Raw genomic sequence first — 25,177 nt, 5'->3', positions numbered from 1 at the left:
ATGATACTTCATGCTATTCGTTTGCTTCATAACTTTATATGGATTCACAATAGTTTATATTATAAATCTTCTGTGTAGTACAAGGTGGCCTACCCTATTCAGAACTCATATAAAAAACCAGAAAGCCAACAGCGACTTACAAACAATAAGTAATATACTCTGTAGTTTTTTGTGAGAACAAAATATTTATTTAACTTCATACAGAAAGGATCTGATATTATATTAAATCCAACAAATGAGTAAAGAATTCGCAGATATATTTGACGGAAAACCACCTTATCTATTTCTATTTATTCCGTATCTTCGTTCTCTTCCAGAAACAAATTAAGTGACCTCCAGTTACTGCATCTGTCTATGATATTTCACCAGCAGTCCTTTTCTATGTTTCGTTTCGAGCTTTCCTGTGCTGTTTTAAGCGCAGCTGTGATCGTAAATACATGGATATTTTTCCTCTAGGCCAACAATAATGAATATCGAACTGAGGCTCTTATCTCATTTTCCTGGGTCCAGAGACAATCGTATAACCAAAGCAGAATGGTTCATAAATTGTAAGCAGCACTGACGTGGCGCATGACAAAAAGCGAAGCACGCCGCATTAGTGTTGCATTGTCGCGGCGTGCCATACCACTCAGTTATGTCGTATTAGTTCGGTAGGCGCTGCTCCATTAGTATGCGTGTGTGTCATCTGCCCTAGTGCGCGCTACGCTACTTGCCATGTCACTCCGGCTGGCACCGTAGCCAACGATAAATACAGGCCTGAGCGCACGTTTGTGTGGCGTCAGGAATGTAGTGCTTGTGGCCAACGATAAATACTTATCAAAGGTCTTTGGTCAAATGTTTGATACTCTGGTAGGGAAGTTTTAGCAAAGATTTTTAATAAAAGTTAGAACAGGGGCTTCTCTTGCTACGTGCATTTAAGCTATAAGATAACGAAGTACACTACTGGCCATACTGCAAATGATCAGCTATTCAGAGCATTCACACAAGGTTGGCGACGGTGGCGACACCTACAACGTGCTGACATGACGAAAGTTTCCAACCGATTTCTCATACACAAACAGCAGTTGACCGGCGTTGCCTGGTGAAACGTTGATGTGATGCCTCGTGTACGGAGGAGAAATGCGTACCGTCACGTTTCCGACTTTGATAAACGCCGGATTGTAGCCTATCGCGATTGCGGTTTACCGTATCGTGACATTGCTGCTCGCGTTGGTCGAGGTCCAATGACTGTTAGCAGAATATGGAATCGGTGGGTTCAGGATCCCAACGGCCTCGTATCACTAGCAGTCGAGATGACATGCATCTTATCCGCATGGCTGTAACGGATCGTGCAGCCACATCTCGATCCCTGAGTCAACAGATGGGGACGTTTGCAAGACAACAACCATCTGCACGAAAAGTTCGACGACGTTTGCAGGAGCAGGGACTATCAACTCGGAGACCATGGCTGCGGTTACCCTTGACGCTGCATCACAGACAGGAGCGCCTGCGATGGTGTACTCAACGACGAACCTGGGTGCCAAAACGTCATTTTTTCGGATGAATCCATGTTCTGTTTACAGCATCATGATGGTCACATCCGTTTTTGGCGATATCGCGGTGAACGCACATTGGAAGCGTGTATTCGTCATCGCCATACTCTCGTATCACCCGGAATGATGGTTGGGGGTGCCATTGGTTACACGTCTCGGTTACCTCTTGCTCACATTGACGGCACATTGAACAATGGACGTTACATTTCAGATGTGTTACGACCCATGGCCCTACCCTTCATTCGATCCCTGCGAAACCCTACATTTCAGCACGATAATGCACGACCACATGTCGCAGGTCCTGTACGGGCCTTTCTGGATACAGAAAATGTTCGAGTGCTACTCTGGCCAGCACATTCTCCATGATCATCGCAAAGCATGAAGTATTTGAAATTCTTCTTAACACACAGCATGCTAACTGCAAAAACCGCAATAAGCGGTTGAAATGTTACAAAGAAATAGAAACCGCCATCACCTGCATTCGAAGTGGCTGCATTGTAGGTGATGTCGATGGGTGATGTCGCCCTTACCTTCGTTCTATAGAACGAAAGAATGTCGAAGGAGATGGAAATGTTAAAAGTCAAGTGTGTTCAAAGTGTATATAAGTGAAATTAATGTATGTATTTGCTTTCTAAATAACCTAACATAACCTTCATAAACTTGTGTTCAGAAGACGTATATAGTGGTTTACATGTTTCTGGTATAGTGAATAAAATGGTAGACTGTGGTATTCGAGTACTATATTGAAAGCTGGAATAGCTTTCGCCTGTTGCTAGAAATCTTAAGTTAGCCATGATATGATGTTTAGCAGAAACAGCATTCATGATGTAAATAACGAACCACTGTACCTGTTCTGTTTTTTTTTTTCACGATTTGCGGAATGTTTTGGAAGAATTTATTCTCATGATCGAAAACAAATATGCACATAATATTTTATGTGAGGTTTCGGAAAATCAGACAAGAGAAATCTATCCGACTACAGTAAAAGATAAAAATACAACTGCAAGGCAAGAGAGGCAGAACAATACTTCCAAACACAATATAAAATACCTATTTGAATATTTGCCTTCGATAATGAGAACAAATTCTACCCGCCAGGTTAGCCGAGAGCGCTAATGCGCTGCTTCCTAGACTCGGATAGGCGCCCCGGTCCCGTATCGAATCCGCCCGCCGAATTAACGATGAGGGCCGGTTTGCCGGCCAGCCTGGATGTGGTTTTTAGGCGGTTTTCCACATCCCTCTAGGTGAATACCGGGCTGGTCCCCACGTCCCGCCTCAGTTACACGACTCACAGACATTTGAATCACATCCGCACTTTTCCATGATTTCCACTACACGCAGAGAGATGGGGTCCTCTGATTCCGTCCCAGGGGGTACGGGGTGGCGGCAGGAAGGGCATCCGACCACCCCTTCCAATTAACATGCCAAATCCGATTTAACCACGCCGACCCCGCGCAAAATGCGGGACAAAGGCGCAAGCGATAGAATGAGAACAAATTCTCGAAAAACGTCATATTAAGCGTGAAACCTTACAAAACTATCGCAGTCTTCCATTATTTAAATCATGGATGACGCAGCTTCAGGCTGTCCAGAAACATCGATTGTGACGAATTAAACTGAGAAATGAAATTTCTTAAATGAGTATCATGTATGCAAATATGAGGGGCCACTTTCACGAGAGCAAACTGAAATGTTTGTTCGCTCACTCCAATAATTTTCGTTGTTCTTTATGTCGTCACAATGTAGCAGAATGCCGACCGTAGTGGCTGAGCGGTTCTAGGCGCTACAGTATGGAACCGCGCGACCGCTACGGTCGCAGGTTCGAATCCTGCCTCGGGTATGGATGTGTGTGATGTCCTTAGGTTAATTAGGTGCAAGTAGTTCTAAGTTCTAGTGGACTGATGACCAAAGTAGTTAAGTCCCATAGTGCTCAGAGCCATTTGAAACATTTTTTTTTTTTTGTAGCAGAATCAAATTCTGCTGAACACTTCAAGCTTGTCATATAGCTATCCACAGTTTCACCCACAATCGTTTCCTTTTGTTTTTCTTTTCAGGCAATATTTTTGCCACGTACAGGTGCTGCAGTTAACCGTTGAGCATCAATTTCTGAACAGTTATGGCCAAAAGTTTTACTATAGTACAATAGCTTGAAGACGCTGGATCAAATAAGTTTGACGATATCTTTGACAAAGCATGCGTTTGTGTCGGTCGGCTGTTAACACTAAATTGGTGACGTCACACAGACGCGTGCTCAGGCCTGGATTTATCATGGGCCACGTGCAGACACATAAAGGAAGCAGGTTACCTGGATAGCGGAGGCCAGAGGGAGACCGCTTGGACCTGTGCGAAGAATTCTTAATGGGGCAGCACACAGTGGCCACACAACGGCGCCGACGGCAGCGGACAAGTGCCACCCCATTAACTAGAACGAACAAAACAATCTTTGCCTGTATTCAGCGAGCCGGTGGCAGGCGGGTGTTCTGGCAGAACGGAGACGGCGTACTCACGACGACCATCCTGCAATTTTTAACTGAAACTATTAGGTGAAAAATTTTTATCCTTTGGTTACTTATAGCCTCCTATATCAGCTTCGTGATGAACTGCATATCTTTTCTTTAAAATTCAAAGTTATTACGTACATCACTTCACAAAATTCGAATCGTGTGCAGTGAAAATAGGAGTCTCTATGAATTTGGGTTTATTAGTCCGCTTACTGCTGGGTATGAAATTTAGATACCATTGTGAATTTTTAAATTTTTACTTAAACGTGGGAGGAGACCAGCAGCTGCCTCCAGTCTCGAGAAAGTGGGCTGTATACATGCACGTTCTTCGCGCGAGAATGAAATATTCATAACATCCCTCAAGTCTCCTAAACGGTTCGAAATATAGAAACTAGATTTTGGCAAACATTAACACGTAGAGAGCAGAGTATTTTTCCACGTGGTTGATATGATGAACTTTCTTATCTACCGCGATGTACGAGCACTACAGATTTTTTCCAACGGAATTCGTTAGGGGTCGTCGATGGTTGGGGGAAAGAGAATTTGTGTGGTATTGAAACGATATAAGTGAAGAAATTACACGTTTATTTTTACATTAGATACAGCTCTTCATATGCTATTGACCTGAATTGGCTTCAGTTCCTTATTTAACAAACCACTGTTTCCGAATTCTGTCGCAACTGCAACTGCATTAGCATGTTCGTGATGTGATGTTCTGTAAACTCCACTTTGTTTTTGCAAAAGAAGCAAATTTTAACGTGGCAACAAGAGAACTGATGACGCTTCTCTGCAGGTAAAGGGGAGGGTAACAAGTGAGACGAAAATAAATAGCTAATTTTGTAGCAGATTCGGCGGATTCATTTGTCCCAGACTGTTTTTAACAATCAACAGTATTTTCTGTCTACATCTCAATGATTTGTGAAATATGAATAAATTCAAACCAAACACCACACTATCTTATTGACGGACTAAAGTTATTCACCTCAAATATGTTTTAGTTCGTCTAAGTTATTGATGTAAATTTCCCGTGACTAGGGTCTCCCGTCGGGTAGACCGTTCGCCGGGTGTACGTCTTTCGATTTGACGCCAGTTTGGCGACTTGCGCGTCGATGCAGATGAAATGATGATGATTAGAACAACACAAAAACCAGTGCCTGAGCGGAGAAAATCTGCGACCCACCCGGGAATCGAACCCGGACCCTTACAATTGAAATTCTATCGCGCTAACCACTCAACTACCGGGGACAGACAAAGCTATTGATAATCTACACTGATAGAAAGGTTGCTACACTGAGAAGAAGTTGTGAGACATAAACGAAGTTGGTAGGTGTGTTTCTGTATCAGAAACATGATGTCTATTCAAATTTCCCGCTAGTCGAATAAGAGTGGCGCTAGTAGGGCCACTATGAGGCTTCAGATCATGTTTGCTTTATACATACGCTGTAACGGTCGTGTGCATTGATCATATTTGAGACTGGACGTGGTGAACTGATTTTAGTCATAATACCTTTAAGGAGAGAAAGACGACATTATCAACACCCCACTGAGTTTACGATGTCGTGTAACAGGGCTACGAGAAGCTGGACGTTCCTTCTGCGATATTGCAGAAAGACTTGGCAGGAATGGAGCCACTATATACGAATGCTGAGAATGTACGGTCCGCAAGAAGACCAGACTCTGGAAGGCCACATAGCACTGCCGAGAGGGAAGACCGTCGTGTTAGGCGTATGACTCTGCGCTTTGTACTACATCTGCAAAAGCAATCTGAGCATCAGTTGGCACCTCAGTCACCCAACGAATTGTTACAAATCGTTTACTTCAGGGTCAACTTTGAGCCAGACGCCTTATAGAGTACATTCATCAGTGGTGTCAAGCGAGAGCTCGTTGGAGGGCACCGTCGAGGTCTGTTGTGCTTTCTGGTGAAAGCTGGCTCTGCCTCGGCGCCAGTGATGGATGTTTGTTGGTTAGGACGACACCATAAAATGTTCAAATGTGTGTGAAATCTTATGGGACTTAACTGCTAAGGTCATCAGTCCCTAAGCTTACACACTACTTAACCTAAATTATCCGAAGGACAAACACACACACTCATGCCCGAGGCAGGACTCGAACCTCCGCCGGGACCAGCCAGGACTACACCAGTTGAGGGCGTGCAACCAACTTCTTTGCTTGCTAGACACACTGGACCTACACTTGGAGTTACGGTCTGTTTTTTTTTTTTTTTTCGTGTGATAGGAGGAGCAACCTGACTGAAAATCTGCTTATTCGACCTGTACTGATGCCATTCATGAACAGCATTCAGTGGAGCGTTTTCCAACACGATACCGCTCGCCCACATACGGCTCTCGTTGTTCTGCTGAGTTTCGAAATCTGCTGAGTGTCGAAATGTTGCCTTGGCCTACTCTATGACCATATCTGTCACCATCGAGCACGTACTGGGTATCGACGGACGACAACTCCAGCGTCATCCACAACAGGCATTAGCCGTCCTTGTATTGACCGACCAAGCGCATCACGCTTGAAACTCTATTGTACAAACTGATATCCGGCACCTGTAAGACACAATGCATGCACGTTTGCCTGCTTGCATTCAACATTCTGGCCGTTACACTGTTTGTTAATGTACTAGCATGTCACATTTGCAAAGGCTTACCTCGCACTTACATTATCCTGTGATCTTACAATGTTAATCACTTACATATATTATCAAGACAAATGTACAACACACATACCGCTGCAGAGTGAAAGATTTATGTTGGAAACGACACCAGGGCTGTGTCTGTCTACTTCTACATTCCCTTTTCTTCCAGCAGTGCTAGTCCGCAAAGATAGGAGCGGAAGGAATTCAGCGCTTTTCTTCGTACGTTTTCAGTGTCAAGAGCTCTCTTCCATGTACAGCTGAGATTATAGTCGCTGTACCGGTTGGAGTTGCTTTTGCTCATCATAAATTCCACTGCTTCTTTAATACATAACCCGAGTATGTAGAACAGTGGGACCATATTGTAATTTCGTCAAGCACTATTCTTTGAAAATTTGTGGGACTGTGATTATCTACCACTGATTTGTCAAATTCTCCATTTTTAATGTGCCTTTGCTGTTCTGCTTAATGGTTGGTAACGGTGCGGACAGACAAACCACTTTAAACGGGGGTGGACAAGAGTATGGAACCAAATCGAGAAACGATGTTTCAACATCAATGCAGATGCTAGCCAAGCCTGCAGGTTGCGCTGTTGTGTTTGACAACGGACGGAATGTGTCAAACTGTGCTCAATACGCTGCAAATGGCACTCGTGTTCAGAACCATGTTCTATGTAGCGGCGAGTGCTAAGTGAATTATAACGCGTGCACATCGTTTGAGACCGTATGATGGATGCTTCCGTAACCAAGGTAGCCGAACTATTTGGTGTTTGAAGAGGCACCTGTCGAAGATTTATACCACATGTAGAGAAACATCAGCTGCTAAGTCACAACACGGACGAAAGTACGTGTTGAGTGATTGTGACGGACAATAATTGAAGAGGGATGTAACGAAAGAGGGCGACAGCTGCAGAAGTTACCGCAGAACTGAGTGTCGCAACGGAGCGCAAATCCTGTCAGCACTAAAACAACACGAAGGACGGTCCATAAATAGGGAATTGTAGGGCGATCTGGAATTTTAAAATCACTCGTGCTAATGCTCGTAACGGGAAAACGTGGTGCCGAAGACACACAGTCTATACTATGGAGCAGTGGAGGAAAATCATTTGGTTGGATGAGTCTTATCTGATACTGTTCCCAACTTGTGGCCGACTGGTGATGCTGTGTTCCAAGATGACAAGGGCTCCTGCGTAACGGATTTTCTGAGAGCGAGGATGACTGTCACATCTCCTCTGCCCACCAAAGTCACCAGATCTCAGTTATACTGAGCCTTTGTGGTCTACTTTGGGTAGAAGAGTTCGTGATTGCGGTGCTTCACCATCATTATTACCTGAACTAGTCACTATGTAAGTAGGCTGTTTAGGTTTTTATGGTCGTAACGCCATGTAGCGCTCTATATGAAAATCACTCACTGCGCTATGTGCAGTCTGTGGCTGGTTTGCATTGGTGGAATCTGCTATTGTAGTGTTGGGCAGTTGGATGTGAACAGCGCGTAGCGTTGCGTTGTTGAAGGTGAGCCGCCAGTAGTGGTGGATGTGGGGAGAGAAATGGGGGAGTTTTGCGAGCGGATGATCTGGACGTGTGTCCATCAGAGACAGTAAATTTGTAAGACTGGATGTTATGAACTGCTATATACATTATGACTTTTGAGCACTATTAAGGTAAATATATTGTTTGTTCTCTATCAAAATCTTTCATTTGCTAACTATGCCTATCAGTAGTTAGTGCCTTCAGTAGTTTCTATCCACTTATTTAGCTGGCAGTAGTGGCGCTCGCTGTATTGCAGTAGTTCGAGTAACGAAGATTTTTGTGAGGTAAGTGATTTGTGAAAGGTATAGTTTAATGTTAGTCAGGGCCATTCTTTTGTAGGGATTATTGAAAGTCAGATTGCGTTGCACTAAAAATATTGTGTGTCAGTTTAGTGTTGATCAGAATAGGTAAAGAGCGAAATGTCTGAGTACGTTCAGTTCTGCTCAGCTGTTTGAAAATCAAATAATGTAAGAGGTTTATCAGCACAGTAATTCATTAATTTTTTCAAAGGGGACGTTTCAACTATTTTGCAGGCAGAATATTCCCTTGGGGAAAAAAACAGGACCCGCTTTTAACCATTCCAAGGGGACTGGAAGGTGTTTCAAAAGCCAACGGTTTTCTTACACCGCATGAAGCATGGTAATGTGTTGTGTTTTTGGTGTTCCCATCTTTTTCTCCACCCCCTGTAGTTGCTCCTGCACTCGTAAGGAATATTACAAATTCCAGTGCTCCTGAGACCGAGACTGTCCTTCAGCGGGCGCAGCATCTCGTTTAACTACTTCGCTGGTCGTAAAGTAGGTCTTGTGCCTCCTCTTTTTAGGATCCTGCCTATTTTGTTACACTACTGGCCATTAAAATTGCTACACCACGAAGATGACGTGTTACAGACGCGAAATTTGACCGATAGGGAGAAAAAGCTGTGATATGCTTTTCAGAGCATTCACACAAGGCTGGCGCCGGTGGCGACACCTACAACGTGCTGACATAAGGAAAGTTTCCAACAGATTTCTCATACACAAACAGCAGTTGACCGGCGTTACCTGGTGAAACGTTGTTGTGATGCCTCGTGTAAGGAGGAGAAATGCATACCACCACGTTTCCCACTTTGATAAAGGCCGGATGGTAGCCTATCGCGATTGCGGTTTATCGTATCGCGACATTGCTGCTCGCGTTGGTCGGGATCCAATGAATGTTAGCAGAATATGGAATCGGTGGGTTCAGGAGGGTAATACGGAACGCCGTGCTGGATCCCAACGGCCTTGTATCACTAGCAGTCGAGATGAGAGGCAACTTATCTGCATGGCTGTAACGGATCGTGCAGCCACTTCTCGATCCCTGAGTCAACAGATGGGGACGTTTGCAAGACAACAACCATCTGCACGAACAGTTCGACGAAGTTTGCAGCAGCATGGACTATCAGCTCGGAAACCATGGCTGCGGTTATCCTTGACGCTGCATCACAGACAGGAACGCCTGCGATGGTACACTCAACGACGAACCTGGTTGCACGAATGGCAAAACGTCATTTTTTCGGATGAATCCAGGTTCTGTTTACAGCATTCATGTTTCGCGACATAGCGGTGAACGCACATTGGAATCGTGTATTCGTCATCGCCATACTGCCGTATCACCCGGCGTGATGGTATGGGGTGCCATTGGTTACACGTCTCGGTCACCTCTTGTTCGCATTGACGACAGTTTGAACAGTGGACGTTACATTTCAGATGTGTTGCGACACCTAGCTCTACCCTTCATTCGATCCATGCGAAACCGTACACTACAGCAGGATAATGCACGACCGCATGTTGCAGGTCCTGTAGGGGCCTTTTTGTATACAGAAAATGTTCGACTGCTGCCCTGTCCAGCACATTCTCCAGATCTCTCACCAACTGAAAACGTCTGGTCAATGGTGGCTGAGCAACTGGCTAGTCACAATACGCCAGTCACTACTCTTGATGAACTATGGTATCGTGTTGCAGCTGCATGGGCAACTGTACCTGTGCACGCCATCCAAGCTCTGTTTGACTCAATGCCCAGGCGTATCAAGGCCGTTATTACGGCCGGAGGTGGTTGTTCTGGGTACTGATTTCTCAGGATCTATGCACGGAAATTGCGTGAAAATGGGACCACGTGTCAGCTATAGTATAATATATTTGTCCAATGAATACCCGTTTATCATCTGCATTTCTTCTAGGTGTAGCAGTTTTAATGGCCAGTAATGTAGATGTAGCACCGCTGAACGTAGGAAGAAGGTGAAGGGGATGCTGTGCCAGGTTAAAGACAGTCTCGCTTTCACGAATCCGGAAGGAATATTAAGATCTCAGGATCTTGAGAAATCAGCATTTGCTGATTACACTTTCACATATAAACACTGAATAATGTTTAGTTGCCGTGTAATATCTGAATAAAAATCTTAAGCATTCCCTATGTCCTCTGTCGCATGATTTTGCATATTGTGATTCCGTTATTAAAAAAAGTTTTAGAAATTCCAATGTGGAAGAACGCCTTCAGCCACGGGAGGGACTGTTATCTTAGCAATGAGTGAAGGCGAGCTCGCGACGCCGTAAGACACAGAGAAACGCGCTGATTTCAAATGGTTCAAATGGCTCTGAGCACTATGCGACTTAACTGCTGAGGTCATAAGTCCCCTAGAACTTAGAACTACTTAAACCTAACTAACCTGAGGACGTCACACACATCCGTGCCCGAGGCAGGATTCGAACCTGCGACCGTAGCGGTCGCGCGGTTCCCGCGCTGATTTGTTTACGTTCCTACTAGAACGATTTCGTCACCAGTGCAGGCACGGGCACACACTCTAGCAGCAAGACGTCATGACGACGTACGCCGACCATTCACAGGCCGTCTATGGGCTATAAATAGCCAGCACGAGAGCGACCTCAACAGTCAATTTCTCCTGATGAAGACGATGGAGGATTGCGACGAAATGCACATCTGACGCGACAATAAATGTTCCACACAAGGACGTCGTGGCGAGAAGCTCTGTTTGTCTTGGGTGTGCGGGAGATAATTCTAAGAATCTTCTGTAGGTGGTAGACATGAATAGTCGTAATTTGGCGGCTACGAAGGCTGACTGTGGTTTTCACGTGTGCCTCTCTCACGGCAGAGGACCCAGATTAGCTCCTTGGTGGGGAGAAGCCACAGCCGCGGCGACAGGATGCGGCCCTCCCCTACGAGCGCCTCGGTCGTGGCGCACGCAGCGCCGCCTGGGTGTGGCTGTGGCCGCCGTAATTGCATCAGAGAGGCCAGAGGCCCCTTTGGCGGGAGCTGACCCACTTCGCACAAGATGCGCGCCGGAAGTTGCCTTAATTCAGTAATTAATAAATCAATTATCTGGGTAAGAGCAGCGGCGAGCCGTGACAAGGCGGCGTAGGCGCGCGGCGGCTGAGGCGGCCGACCCTACGACCGGACACGGGCCCCGCTCCCTTCCGCCCTTTGACAGTCCAACCAGTCTCGTGCGGCCACAGGCCCTCAGCTTAGGCCGGAGCTGCCGCACACGCTTCAACACATGGGAGAGCAGGGTGGTCTCTTCTCAGTACCTGACTGAGGGCGCCCAAGTCGCAAAGCTATGGTACAGAGAACAGCGTGCTGTAAGACATCCCTCGTCGCACTGGTAGGAGAGGCTGATGTTCCGTCGACGGTGGTCCCATTGAATGCCGGACATTTGCCACTCCGGATATTTGCCACACTTGCCCCTTCGCCAGGTAGCGATCCGGAACGCCCTTCCTCGTACTTCTTCTGACCGCTTTCAAACCGCCGTCTCCACATCTTACTCGATACAACCAGTACGTAAGGGATCTTCTTCAAAATGGTTCAAATGGCTCTGAGCACTATGCGACTTAACTTCTGAGGTCATCAGTCGCCTAGAACTTAGAACTAATTAAACCTAACTAACCTAAGGACATCACACACATCCATACGCGAGGCAGGATTCGAACTTGCGACCGTAGCGGTCGCTCGGCTCCAGACTGTAGCGCCTAGAACTGCACGGCCACTCCGGCGACCTTCTTCTTCGACAGCTTGGCCAAATACAGAGCCTCTTTTCCAAAATAGAATATTTGTAACTTTTGGGAAACTAAAGCAATACCGACGATTGTGTCAGTATGTAATTAGTTCTGCCAAGTATAAATATAGATTCCTCTGCTTGTACGGTAGCTTCCTTTCACGCTTACTGATTGCGATAGAAACAGTCCATCGCCATGGGAGCAATAAGAAAGGAACGATGCATTTGTGCCTACTTTAATTACTACAACTGCATGTCCAAAAGACAATAAGGAAATGAGAAGTGGGTATGTGAATGTGAGAAAAGAAAAACGACATACTCCATATTAATTTACTCTCTAAAACGCGATATCTCTTGCGGCGAAAAATTTGTTAATAAAGTGTAGCGGGACAATGTTCAAAACATGACTGTAAATACGTTCACTAAATAGAGATAAGAACATCTATGATTGACATGTCATCTAAAGTCGACGTACAATTTTAAAATGTTAGAAACAAGGAAATGAAGTAATACAGAATGCTATGCTTGTAACCTACGTTGTTGTTCTACTTTGTTTAGCTCTGGTATTTACAGGGTCACAGAGAAAGCATCCTAGGTTTTGGAGAGAAAAGCCGCAATTGTAATGAGATGCACTACAACAGAAACAAGAAGCACAATTTAAGGAAATATAATGTAATGTCTATTCCAGCTCACAACTGACATTGAAGCAGATAGTTCCTGTGACTTAGTATGGGCAGAGGCTATATTCGACAACCAGAAAATTATTAATAACTGGCTCCGAGCCCCGGTCTCAGATGAAAAGGTTGCTGAACAGTTCAAAGAAAACTTGAGTCTCATCACAAATAGGTACCCTACCCATACAGTTGGCAGTGGCTTTAATCTGCCTTCCGTATGTTGACAAAAATACATTTTCAGATCCTATTGTAGGTAGAAAACAACTTCCGTAATTGTTCTAAATGCTTTTTTAAAAATTATTTTGAACGATTAGTTCACGAGGCCATTCAAATTGTAAATGGTAACGAAAACACATTTGACTTCTTAGCCACAAATAATCCTGAGCATCACGACGGATACAGTGATTAGTGAACACACAGTCGTAGCGAAGCTCAGTTCCTTAACAAAGAAATTCACCGAAACTAAACGCGAAATATATGTATTTATAAAAGCAACTAAAAATTCGGTTGACGTCTTTCTAAGAGACAGTCTCCAATCCTTCCAAAGTATGTAAGTGAAGACCATATGTGGCTTAAGTTCAAAGAAGTAGTATCAACAACACTCGAGAGATTCATATCAAATAAATTAATAAGAGACGGAACTGATCCCACATGGTACACAAAACACGACAGAAAGCTGCTGCAGGAGCACCGAAAAAGGCAAGTATAATTTAGACGAACGCAAAATCTCCAAGATTGGCGAAGTTTTACTGAGGCTCGAAATTTGGTGCGGATTTCAATGCGAGATGCATTTAATAGTTTCCACAACGAAACTCTCTCTAGAGATGTAGCGGAAAATCCGAAGAGGTTCTGGTTCTATGTTAAGTAAATCAGCGGAAAGGCTCAGTAAGCGATGTGGAGGAGGAGGAGGAGGGGGAGACAAGGGACCCAACCCTTCGGAGCAGGTAAAATCGTGGCAAATGTCCGCACACAGTCCCATTAGCGTTGACACATTAGCTGCAGCAGCATTAGCTTGTGGGAAGGTGTCGGTGTAATTTTTAGAGAATAGTCGTGACATTTGTTAGCTGAGTGGTCAATGTGCCTGACTGCCATGCATTCGATTCTCGGTACTGCCAGGGACTTTTCCTTGGTTGGAGGACTAGAACGTGTTGCACTCCGCTTCGTGATGACAATTGAGGAGCCACTCGACCGAGTAGTAGTGGCACTAATTCTGCTAAACCAGACAGGAGAGCGGTGTGCTCTCCATATCGCATCCATATAACGCCATTGGCTGGGGATGAGCTGGCGATCGCTCCGTCCCAATAGGTCCGTCTGTCGCCCAAAGCCACTCTGAGTGAACGCGCGGTTTGAGGCGCCATGTCACGGGCTGCGCGGTCCCTCCCGCTGGAGTTCGAGTCCTCCCTCGGGCATGGGTGTGTGTGTTGGTCTTAATGTAGGTTAGTGTAAGTACTGTGTAAGACTAAGGACCGACGACCTCGGGAGTTTGGTCCCTTAGGAATTCACAAACGTTTGTCGCCTAAAGGGCGGCTATTATCACCTAAGACTACCACCGCAAATATTGCCGAAATGAAAAGTGCTATTCCTGCGCGGTTTTCACAGAATGGATTGGTAGTCAAGGGCTCATATTGTAAGCCAATCAACAGATTACAATAACCCTTAGAAAATACATTTTTTGTGCAAACATACACTTTTTAAACGGAACAAAGCGTATTGACATTAACAAACTAAAAGCATGGTAAATTACAAAGTCAGTAGTGTTGGTTGCGGATTCTTGTATTAGTCGTTTACGAGATATCGTATTTTGAAAAGTTCCCACACCGACACTTGTACAATACATGTGGTAGCACACACTGAAGAGCAACAGAACTGCATACACTAGTTATGTGGATTTTGAACAGGAAAGAGACAATTGCCCATCATAGGTTGTGTAAAAAACAAGCACAGGCAGCGGCAATTCGCGCTTCCAGCCATGAATGGAACGACTGCTGTACACGTGCTAGCATTTCAGCGGAGATGTCCAAGCAGGCTGCAAAATACGTCGTTGCATACCATCGCGTGCAGTTGCTATGTCCTTGCAGACAGCGTGTTTTAGCTTCCCCCACAGAAAAAGGTCTACAGGTGTCAAACCTGGGGAACGGTCCAGTCAAGGTACAAGTCCTCTATGTCCAGTCCAACGATTTGGAAATAATTCGTGAAGACATGCTGTAATACTTCGTTCACTATGGGCTGGACATTCATCACGTTGGTACCACAATTTCCTCCTAGTTTTCAGAGGAACGTCTTCTAGCATCCTTGCAAGATGGTCTGTTAGGAGTCTGCGATTCTTGTGTGCGTTTACTGTTAAAGTCTATGAAAAACGGCCCTATGGGCTGATGGTTCACTATCCTACGCCACACGATTACACTCCATGGACGCTGATGTTCCACGTTACGAAGCCAAATGGGATTGTCAACAGACGCCGGCGGTTCTAGGCGCTACAGTCTGGAACCGCGCGACCGCTACGGTCGCAGGTTCGAATCCTGTCTCGGGCATGGTTGTGTGTGATGTCCTTAGGTTAGTTAGGTTTAAGTAGCTCTAAGTTCTAGGGGACTGATGACCTCAGAAGTTAAGTCCCATAGTGCTCAGAGCCATTAGAGCCATTTTTCAACAGACCAACGGTGCATGTTTCAGCAGTTTAGCTGCCGTGACTGGTAAATGCCGCTTCATCACTAAACAACATATGTGATACGTCTGGAGCATCCTGTCTTAATGCCCATGCACAGATGATAACACGATTGTCAGAATCGGTTCCATACAGCTCTTGATGGAGAGAAATGTATTACGGATGCGAGCTATGCCGATGGAGAATGCATAGAAAACTTACCTGATTTACGCCACTTCTTCGTGCAATTATGTGGGAGCTAACTTGCGGATCAACTGCAACAGCAGCAAGAACTTCAATTTCTCCCTCTTCTTTCGTCGCTTGTTTCCTTCTGTTTCGTTGTCGAGGTGTTACACAACCACTTTCACGTAACTAGTTGAAGAGACGGATAAATAATTACCGAAATGGTTGACGTCTATTGGAATACCTTGCCACATAAATCGTACAAGAACGAAGTACAGTCTTCCTACACTCTCCATACACCAAGGATGTCACCTTTTTCTGCGTAAGTAAATCCCATTGTCCACTCACGACCTACTGCTTGGACTGTTGGACTGTTAATCACTAACTGACTAGCAACTTGCAGTCACTCAAGGAACAAACAACCACGCGCTAAACAAACATAACAGCACCGTACCTAGCAACGAAGCAGGCTGAATGGCACATACAATTGTCGGCGTGGAAATTGTTCAAAATACATCTCGTAAATGACTCGCAATAGATGCCTCCAACAAACAGCACTGACATTCCAATTTATCCTACGTTTAGTTTATTAATATCAACAGGCATTGTTCCATTTAAAACAGTGTATCTTTGCCACAAAATACACTTTTAAGGAATTTTAATAAACATTTTTGGAACAGCGATCAAAAAATTTTTAGAAAATTTTTCATTTTAAAATTCAGTCTTGATCGCACCACGTGTGCTACAAGAACATAGGTGACCGGTTTCGGTCATATCACATGACCATCATCAGACCCATGGCATTCTTCGAAGATGGTAGGTGGAGCACTCTTCTCAGCTGCTGTGTTGTCAACTGGTTGACTACCAATCCATTCTGTGAAAACCGCACATTAATAGCGCATTAAATTTCCACAATATTTGCGGTGCAATTTCTAGGTGATTCACCCTGGTCCATGGCTACGACATAAAATCGACGACTACACAGGAAATTCAGTGGACCAGGAGCATGTAAGATAAAAAGTACGGGGTGTGATACGTTTTACATTGTCCAGAAAGACCGCTATTTCCATACTCGCTTTAAGGAACACATAGGCACAAATAATAAAACTGCCTTCGGAACACACTTAAACCGAGCGAAAAGTCCTACGCCGTCACCACTTTCGCAGTTATGCACGGCTATAGAGACAGCTTGGCTCATTATTTCTCCAGAACAGAAAGTAGTGGTAATGCATACAGCCCCGAAGATTTTCCTTAACATTCTGGGAGAGCGACTCGCACTAGCCTCCTGCAAGAAACACCTCTGACATTCTAATTTACCCTGTTTTCAGTTCCTTAATACCAATAGGCATTGTTCCATTTTAAAAAGTATATTTGCACAAGAAATCTACGAACCGACCTCTAAACTGCATCCCATAAATGTTCGATGGGATTCAAGTCGGGCGATTTGGGTGGCCAAATCACTCGCTCGAATTGTTCAGAATGTTCTTCATACCAATTGTGAACAACTGTGGTCCGCTGACATGGCGCACTGTCATCCATAGTTACTTGGGAACATAAAGTCCACGAATAGCTGTGAATGGTCTCCAAGTAACCGAACATAACCATTTCCAGTCAATGATCGGTTCAGTTGGACCAGAGGACTCAGTCAGTTCCATGTAAACACAGCCCACACCTTCATGTAGCCACCACGAGCTTGCACAGTGACTTGTTCACAACGCGGGTCTTTGATTTCGTGGTGTCTGCGTCACACTCGAACTCTGCCATCACCTCTTACCTAATGGAATCGGCACTCGTGTGACCAGTCCACGGTTTTCAAGTCGTCTAGAGTCCAATCGGTATAGGTACGAAACCAGGAGAGGCACTGCAGGCGCTATAGTGATTTTAGCAAAGTCACTCGCGTCGCTGGTCTGCTGCCATAGCCCATAACGCCAGATTTTGCTTTACTACCTAACGGATACGTTTGTCGTGCATTCCAGGTTGATTTCTGCGGTTGTTTCACGCAGTGTTGCTTATCTGACAGCAAATACTCTACGAAAATGCCGCTGCTCTCGTCAGTTAAGTGGAGCGGTCAGCCACTGCGTTGTCTGTGGTGAGAGGTAATGCCTGAAATCTAGTATTCTCGGCACACTTACGTGTACATTGGGTAGTGTTCCGGATTTACGTAATGTTTGAAAAACCCTGGGAAATACCCTGTCACAGGAGTTCCTCGATCAGGGAAACGTTTCTGTGAGCTCTGTCACAGCCGCAAGGGCATTTCCATCACGGTAGGCCACACACACAACATATCTGATATTCTGCGTGGGTGAACATACGCGGTATGTTGTTGATCACCGGCACAATGGACTTGCTGAATTAAATAATACTCAAGGCCTACACGCACACAGTCTCACGACTGCTCAGTGATCCAACCCATAGTTGCGCAATGGTTACGCTTGCAGCTGTTACCTCAGTGTGGCGTCACAGTGCTGCCATCTGTTGGAGAACCCCCATACCTCTTGTAGAATGGATCAGTCATTTATCCCACCGTTATTCCGTCCACCACAGGGCCTACACAGCGTTTCGGTAAGTAATATGCATATATGTCTTCCAAATGTCTTCATATTCATTCGTGGACGTGTAGTCTTCAGCCTGCTCCAGTTCCATAACGATCGAAAATCGGACCATATTCATATATCTTTTTCGGTGTATTTTCTCATGTAGAATCACCTCACAAATTGTAATTATTTATATCTTATGTTTGAACTTCGAATCAGTGCAAATCTTGGGAAGAAGGAAATCAATAAGTCCAAATATTTTGCTTATATTCATTCAATACTGTCATATGAAATAACTCAAGTCTAAGCAAAAGGCTTCCCTTGCTTAAAAATGTGCTGTAATCATCTTGTACGCTTCTGTTTACGATGATGTACGGAATTACAATACCAGAAGAAAAAAAGAACATTCATTACATGCATTTTGGTTGTTTTTAGCACAAAAAGTGATATGCAATGTTGCCACTAAAGTTTTTCATCACTTATCCAAAGACATAAAATGTGTGACATCAGGAAAGTTAAATTTGAAAGCAAACTGGAGAAGTTTCTTATTGACCACTCCTTTTCCATAGAAGACTTTATAATTTTGTAATGCATAAAATGTGATCGGTAGGAATTGTTAACACACGAATAAAACTGTAAAAGATTCACATGTAGCCATATTAATATATGACTGTGTAATGTAAATTCGAAATTCCACCGTCCACCGAACCTATACGATATACTCGCCCATCCTTACACAACCCTGCTCCCAATCCCTTACATCAGGCCTCATATCCCTGTAATAGACCTAGATGCAAGGACCTGTCCCGTACATCCTTCCACCACCACCTAATTCAGTCCAGTCACTAACATCACCTATCCTATCAAAGACAGAGCTTCTTGTGAAGCAGTCTACAAGCTAAGCTGGAACCACTTTGCTGCATTCTATGTAGACATGACAATCAAGAAGCTCTCTGTCAGCATGAATGGCCACCGACAAACTGTGGTCAAGAAACAAGTGGACCACCCTGTTGCTGAACACACTGCCAAACATGATATCCTTCATTTCAATGACTGCTTCACAGCCTGTGCCATATGGATCCTTCCCACCAACAACAGCTTTTTTGAACTGCGCAGGTTAGAACTTTCCCTGCAATACATCCTACATTCTTGTAACCCTCCTGGCCTCAAACTTCGTTAGTTGCTGTCCTCACCCATCAAGGCGCATCCCTGCTCCCATTCCAGCACTAAACAGTAGTCATTCCACCATCACACCCAATCTTTTTATTTATTTCTCTCCTTTTCCGCTAACCCCCCCCCCTCCCAGCTCTCCCCCGCTCTCCACCCAACCTGCAGCACTTCACTGTCCACCATCCCCCTCCCCACCCCAGCCTCCTACTTACCCCCACCCAGTCGCCACTCCCATCATGCACTGGTGCTGCTGCTCACAGTGTGGTTTCAGTTGCCTGAGACTGCAGTCGTGTGTGTGAGCTGCATTTGCATGTGTGTGTGTGTGTGTGTGTGTACATGTGCCTATTATTGGCAAAGGCTATTGGCCGAAAGCTTTAAGTGTGAAAGTCTTTTTGTTGTGGCTATCTGCGACTCAGCATCTCCGCAATATTGAAAATAAGGAAAAATTCTATGGCTACATCTTAACTCAGAAAGCCTGCTCACCCTGTATACCAGAGGGTACATCCACACATACTATGTTCGATGCCAAATTAGCTATTCTTTGATGCCTTAGTTCCATCAACCCTCCCTTCTTTTCAGACACAGAGGAAAGTGGTGCAGTGATTAGCACATTCGTCTCGCATTCGAGAGTATAGCGTTTCAAATGCCAGTGCAACCACTTCCCCTGAATCATGTTTCCCTCCGAAAGGACACAGCCAAATTTTTGCCCCATCCCTTACCCAGTCGAGCGTGTGCTACTGCCTGCAATGACGCTGACGTTGAGTAGACTTTAAAAGCTTGATTCACTGGTAAAGAAAAAAGGGCTGAGTGACCAATCTATGGCTACTATGGGCAATACAGATTTATCTTAATTGGTGGTTTAACGCTTCTGACTACGAAGACCGCCTCTATAAAAATTCATATTTACATTTAACCTTCGTCTCAGCCTACTCACAAACGTCCACCTGCTTTCACCACATTGAGTGGATTTTTACTCGTGGCTAGCATTAAACCGCGACTTTTCCCTTATGCTGAAGAGAAGAATTTTGATATGTGTGTTTGAGGTTGCGTAGTTGCGATGATCGAATGATCGTAACGGTCCGTAGAGACGAATTAGTTCTCTGGCAACGTAAGGCGGAACCCGTACGACCTTACAAAAACCAGCTATTAATATTAATTAATTTTCTCATAAAAAGCATCTCCAGGGGGCTTGCAAAACTTGATATTTGTATGGGAGATCTCAGTCAATGTTAAATTTTATTACATTTTTTTCTGCAAAAAGAAACGATCTAAAACAAGCAAGAAGTTAAATGGAAATTCGAAGCTGTACCGTTACACTCGCACTTGGAACGATTTCGTTACAAAGAGAAGCTTAATCTTATACAAACGCCGCATTAGCATGGTACTCATAGCTGTCCTCTTACAATTGGTTTTAATATATCTGGGAAAATTATTATGCCAGCAGCCCGGCCTATCCACAATGGCGTAAGAAAAGTAACGGGCGAAGGGATCAATGGATATGATGGTTGTGGTTAAGTTATATATCTACATGGGAATGAGTGTATCACCAACGAAGATTAAACTCACTAAGAAGTCTGTACCAGAGTAAGAAAAGCGCCTTTGCCTCCCACGTGCAATAGATTGAACTACCGCAGATACAAGCAATAGCTATGCGTTAATTTGAGTATAAAGCCAACCACTCGCCACATGGTTACGTGATGTAGCACAAAGCGCCAGAAGTCTCTCTCGTAAAAACTGAGTTTATGAACTCTTATTTCCACACGCATTGTATGAAAAAGTAAATGAAAAACGCTAAAAGGCGGTACTTCAACCTCAAGAGCAGGAATATAAGCCCTCGCATGAACAATGGCTGACTTCGCGTAGTATCACTACTTAATGGACAGCGGGCGGAAATCAAGTCCATAATTGCTGAGGAAACAATGAATTTTCTGGAAAAAATACGAGCATAAATGGAAAAATATTGCTCGCTACCTAATACTCTCTCCTAATACTCTAAGGGCATCGCAGCAAAGGGCAGTTGGTGCTCATTGAGAACACTCATGCTTATCCCCATGAGGTCCGCATAACTCGCGACGACTCCGACAGTCGAAGACCAACCACCGAAGAAGACTTCCTTCGTTCCCTTGTCCCTAGAGCAGAGTAGGGTCCGTTTAGGCAGAGAACTGGCACATCCATAAACCGGACTTGCCGTGGGACTCGCTGCCTTTCTGGCTGGCAGTCTGAACACAGAGCAGAAGTTAGTCAGTCAGTTACGTGTTCCATTGATCAATCTCTAGGTAACTGTTATGATGTGAAATGTGTCGTGATTCACCAGAAATTGGTTTGGGAACCGTCACGGAGACCCCTCTGCGACACAAAGATGTGTGAGCAAGAGTTGTCACTACAAATACTGAGTTTAAGGGTAGGAACAACTTTGGCCTCTACACACTATTCAGACTGGTAGCCCACGAATACGAAAGCAACGGTACTGGCGGGAAAGGGAAGCCGTCATGGATGCAGAAGAGAGGATGCTGAATTGCGTATAAAATAAATATCCTGCTCCCGTCCTCTCTCACTAGTCTGTGTGATAATAGCATCGCAATTTACCTAGAAATTTAAGCATGCTACCGCACATTATAGGGGGAAAGAAGAACATGTAACCTTCATTGTTGTGTTGTTGTGGCCTTCAGTCCAGAGACTGGTTTGATGCAGCTCTCCACGCTACTATATCCTGTGCAAGCTTCTTCATCTCCCAGTACCTTTCTGCAACCTACATCCTTCTGAATCTGTTTAGTGTATTCATCTCTTGGCCTCCCTCTACGATTTTTACCCTCCACGCTGCCCTCCAGTACTAAATTGGTGATCCCTTGATGCCTCAGAATATGCCCTACCAACCGATCCATTCTTCTAGTCAAGTAGTGCCACAAATTTCTCTTCTCCCCAATTCTGTTCAATACCTCCTCATTAGTTATGTGATCTACCCATCTTCTTCTGTAGCACCACATCTCGAAAGCTTCTATTCTCTTCTTGTCTAAACTATTTATCGTCCACGATTCACTTCCATACATGGTTACACTCAATAAAAATACTTTCAGAAACGACTTCCTGACACTTAAATCTATACTCGATGTTAACAAATTTCCCTTTTTCAGAAACGCTTTCCGTGCCATTGCCAATCTACATTTTATATCCTCTTTACTTCGACCATCATCAGTTATTTTGCTCCCCAAATAGCAATGCCTCCCATATTAGTTCATTCTCATTCGCTACGCTCGCCTGCCACACTTTATATTTCTTTAGTAACCTTCATTAATAAAGAAAAATAAAATGTGGCAGGCGAGCGTAGTGAATGAGAATGAACTAATATGGAAGGCATGCAAAGTGAATGGGAATGAAAGCACGTCTTTCAAAGTTAACCTACAGTTTTCCTGCCCTCTTTCTTTTAGCCAAGTTATGCCGCAAAACTCTTTCTCTGCGGTTTGATTCACTAATTATTCGATGGTTATCCGATCCAATGTTCAGTATTCCGCCGTATCGAAATACGTTACGTATTGTTACCAGTCCTAATGAGGTACTAATTCGATAAGAATATTATTTAGCATTTTTTCCGGTTGCTCTAAGCAGAGTATTTGCTGGTCTTGTTGAATGTGACAAGTTAAAATCTCTGTGCCGGACCTGGATTCTACATCTGCAACTATACTCAGCAAACCACCTTACGGTGTACCCGTCCACATAGCCTTACGTGTTATAGCTCCACTTCTGGGTCGGGGAGGTGCGCCGGCTTCGGATGGAGTCCGCCCGACATTTAACGACGTGGGTCGGTGCGCCGGCCGGCATGGATGCGGTTTTTCCGAGGTTTCCTACATCCCAATAGGTGAAAAGCGGGCTGGCCCCGCCTCAGTTACACGTTTCGCAAACCTTCAGAAAACTTTCGCTCACTTTCACAAGTGTAACGCTACACGCAGGTTGTTGGCGTACACATATTCCGTCCCGCGGGGTAACAGGGTGGCGATAGGAAGGGCATCTGAGCACACCTTAAATCAGCCGTACCAAATACGTTAATAACCATGCCGACCCTAGGCCGATGCACAAGAAAAAGAGGGAGGGAACTTCTGGTGCAAATACTATTTCTTCAGTTCCGTGTTCCATTCGTGAACTGTGCGTGGGAAATATTTCTTATCAGCTCTGGAAAGCGGGGAAGTAATACGTTGCGTGATTCTTTCTGAAACGTGCGTCCTAATAATTTCAACAGCAAACTTTCGGAATTCAGTACCTGTTAGTTCAACGAACGATTTAGAACTCAGTCTCCACTGCAGAATGTAATAGAGATCGATGCTATTCTCCTTCCTCCGCGTTCTGGCCCAAATGGGCGCCCCCTCGATATCGACCGACCGCCGTGTCATCCTCTGCCAGTGGCCATTTGGATGTGGTGCGGAGAGGCGTGCGGTCAGCACACCACTCTTCCGACAGTTGTCGGCTTTCCAGATCTTGGAACCACCACTTCTCACTCAAGTAGCTTATCCACTGGCATACAAAACATGCATATATTGTTACAATAAAAAGTTCCTTTGTGACAGTATGTAATATTAACAACTACATTACGCTGCTCTTCGAAAGAGAGCTATTGAACTCTGTGCAGCAGCATATCTTTTTTTAAACATTATGAGTGTTTTATGAATGCGTGGTGCCTGTTTTTCCGGACTTGTACGAAAGAACAGACACCACGCGTAATTCGCAGCTGTGTTACAAATTACGTGATTTGGAGGTGGAGGGGGAGAGAAAGGAAAGGCAAGAGAAGGAATTCATGATGTCAGCTGTATCGGGACTCTAAGCGGAGTCAGCGGCGACGACTGAAAATGTGTGCCGGACCAGCATTTCTTTAAATTCAGATATAATTTTACTAGCAAAAACCAGAGAAACGTATGTACAGTGTAATGTACTTTGTAAGTGAAGGGAGAGGAGGAATAATCGGTACTATACATCCGTCCATTGGCGGAGTCAGAGGGGGCAGGGGGTAGGGGTCTTAATTGAGGCCTGCCCACGGTACCGCGGATCTCTCCGCTGTCGGATGCAAAGGAGGGGACTGCATGTGGTAGTTAGGGAGTAGTGGGGAAGTGTTGTGGTGCTGCCATATGTGGGCTGCCTTGTGCGTTAACCGTTCAAACACAGTGTCTATGGACGTTGCGCAGATTATCTCGGTACGACTCTTGGCCGAACCACGTTCTCACCCAGCGCCACCTGTCCGCAACTCCGTCCATATCGCCCTTGCTCGCTACTTAGAGATCCGCGCAGGAGGTCGAAAGTGACTGCATTCGCAGTGAGGGTTGTGGAGTCAGCCCATCGAGGCGAATCAGCTATATGAATACGTGGTGTCTGTTCTCCAGACACGTCCGCGAAATTTTGATACACTCTGTGCCCGGATGGCGCAGTGGCTAACGCACCTGCCTAGTAAGCAAGGAATCCTGGGTTCGAATCCCGGTCTGGCACACATTTTCACTCGCCACCGCTGACTCCACATGAAGTCCAAATGCAAATTGCACCATGAATTCCTTCCCCTTCCTTTCCTTTCTCTTCCCCTCCTTCTTCAAATCACATAGTTATTAGTGTTGTCCATTCTTCAGTGTTTCACGGTTCTCAGTGAGCGCAGTTCAGTGATACAACCACTCTCCTTTATTGTTTGATATATTATGTTTTTCTCATTTTTCTGTGAAGAGTGTAAGCAGTATATAATGTAGTAAACAATCTTAGAAGTGACTCTTATTTAATTTTGTTTTT

General features: G+C 44.8%; 1 non-coding gene across 1 annotated transcript; it reads left to right on the top strand.

Moving 5' to 3' along the window:
* The first annotated feature begins 24,816 nt into the window (after positions 1–24,816).
* On the top strand, positions 24,817–24,890 carry Trnat-agu. Its single transcript has one exon. It is a non-coding gene; the product is annotated as a tRNA-Thr (tRNA).
* Positions 24,891–25,177: the final 287 nt, after the last annotated feature.

Source organism: Schistocerca piceifrons, chromosome 1 (genome assembly GCF_021461385.2).
Source record: "Schistocerca piceifrons isolate TAMUIC-IGC-003096 chromosome 1, iqSchPice1.1, whole genome shotgun sequence".
In the NCBI taxonomy this organism is placed as follows: domain Eukaryota; kingdom Metazoa; phylum Arthropoda; class Insecta; order Orthoptera; family Acrididae; genus Schistocerca; species Schistocerca piceifrons.
Note: the sequence above shows the minus strand (reverse complement) of the source record. Positions and strands in the feature narration are given on the sequence as shown.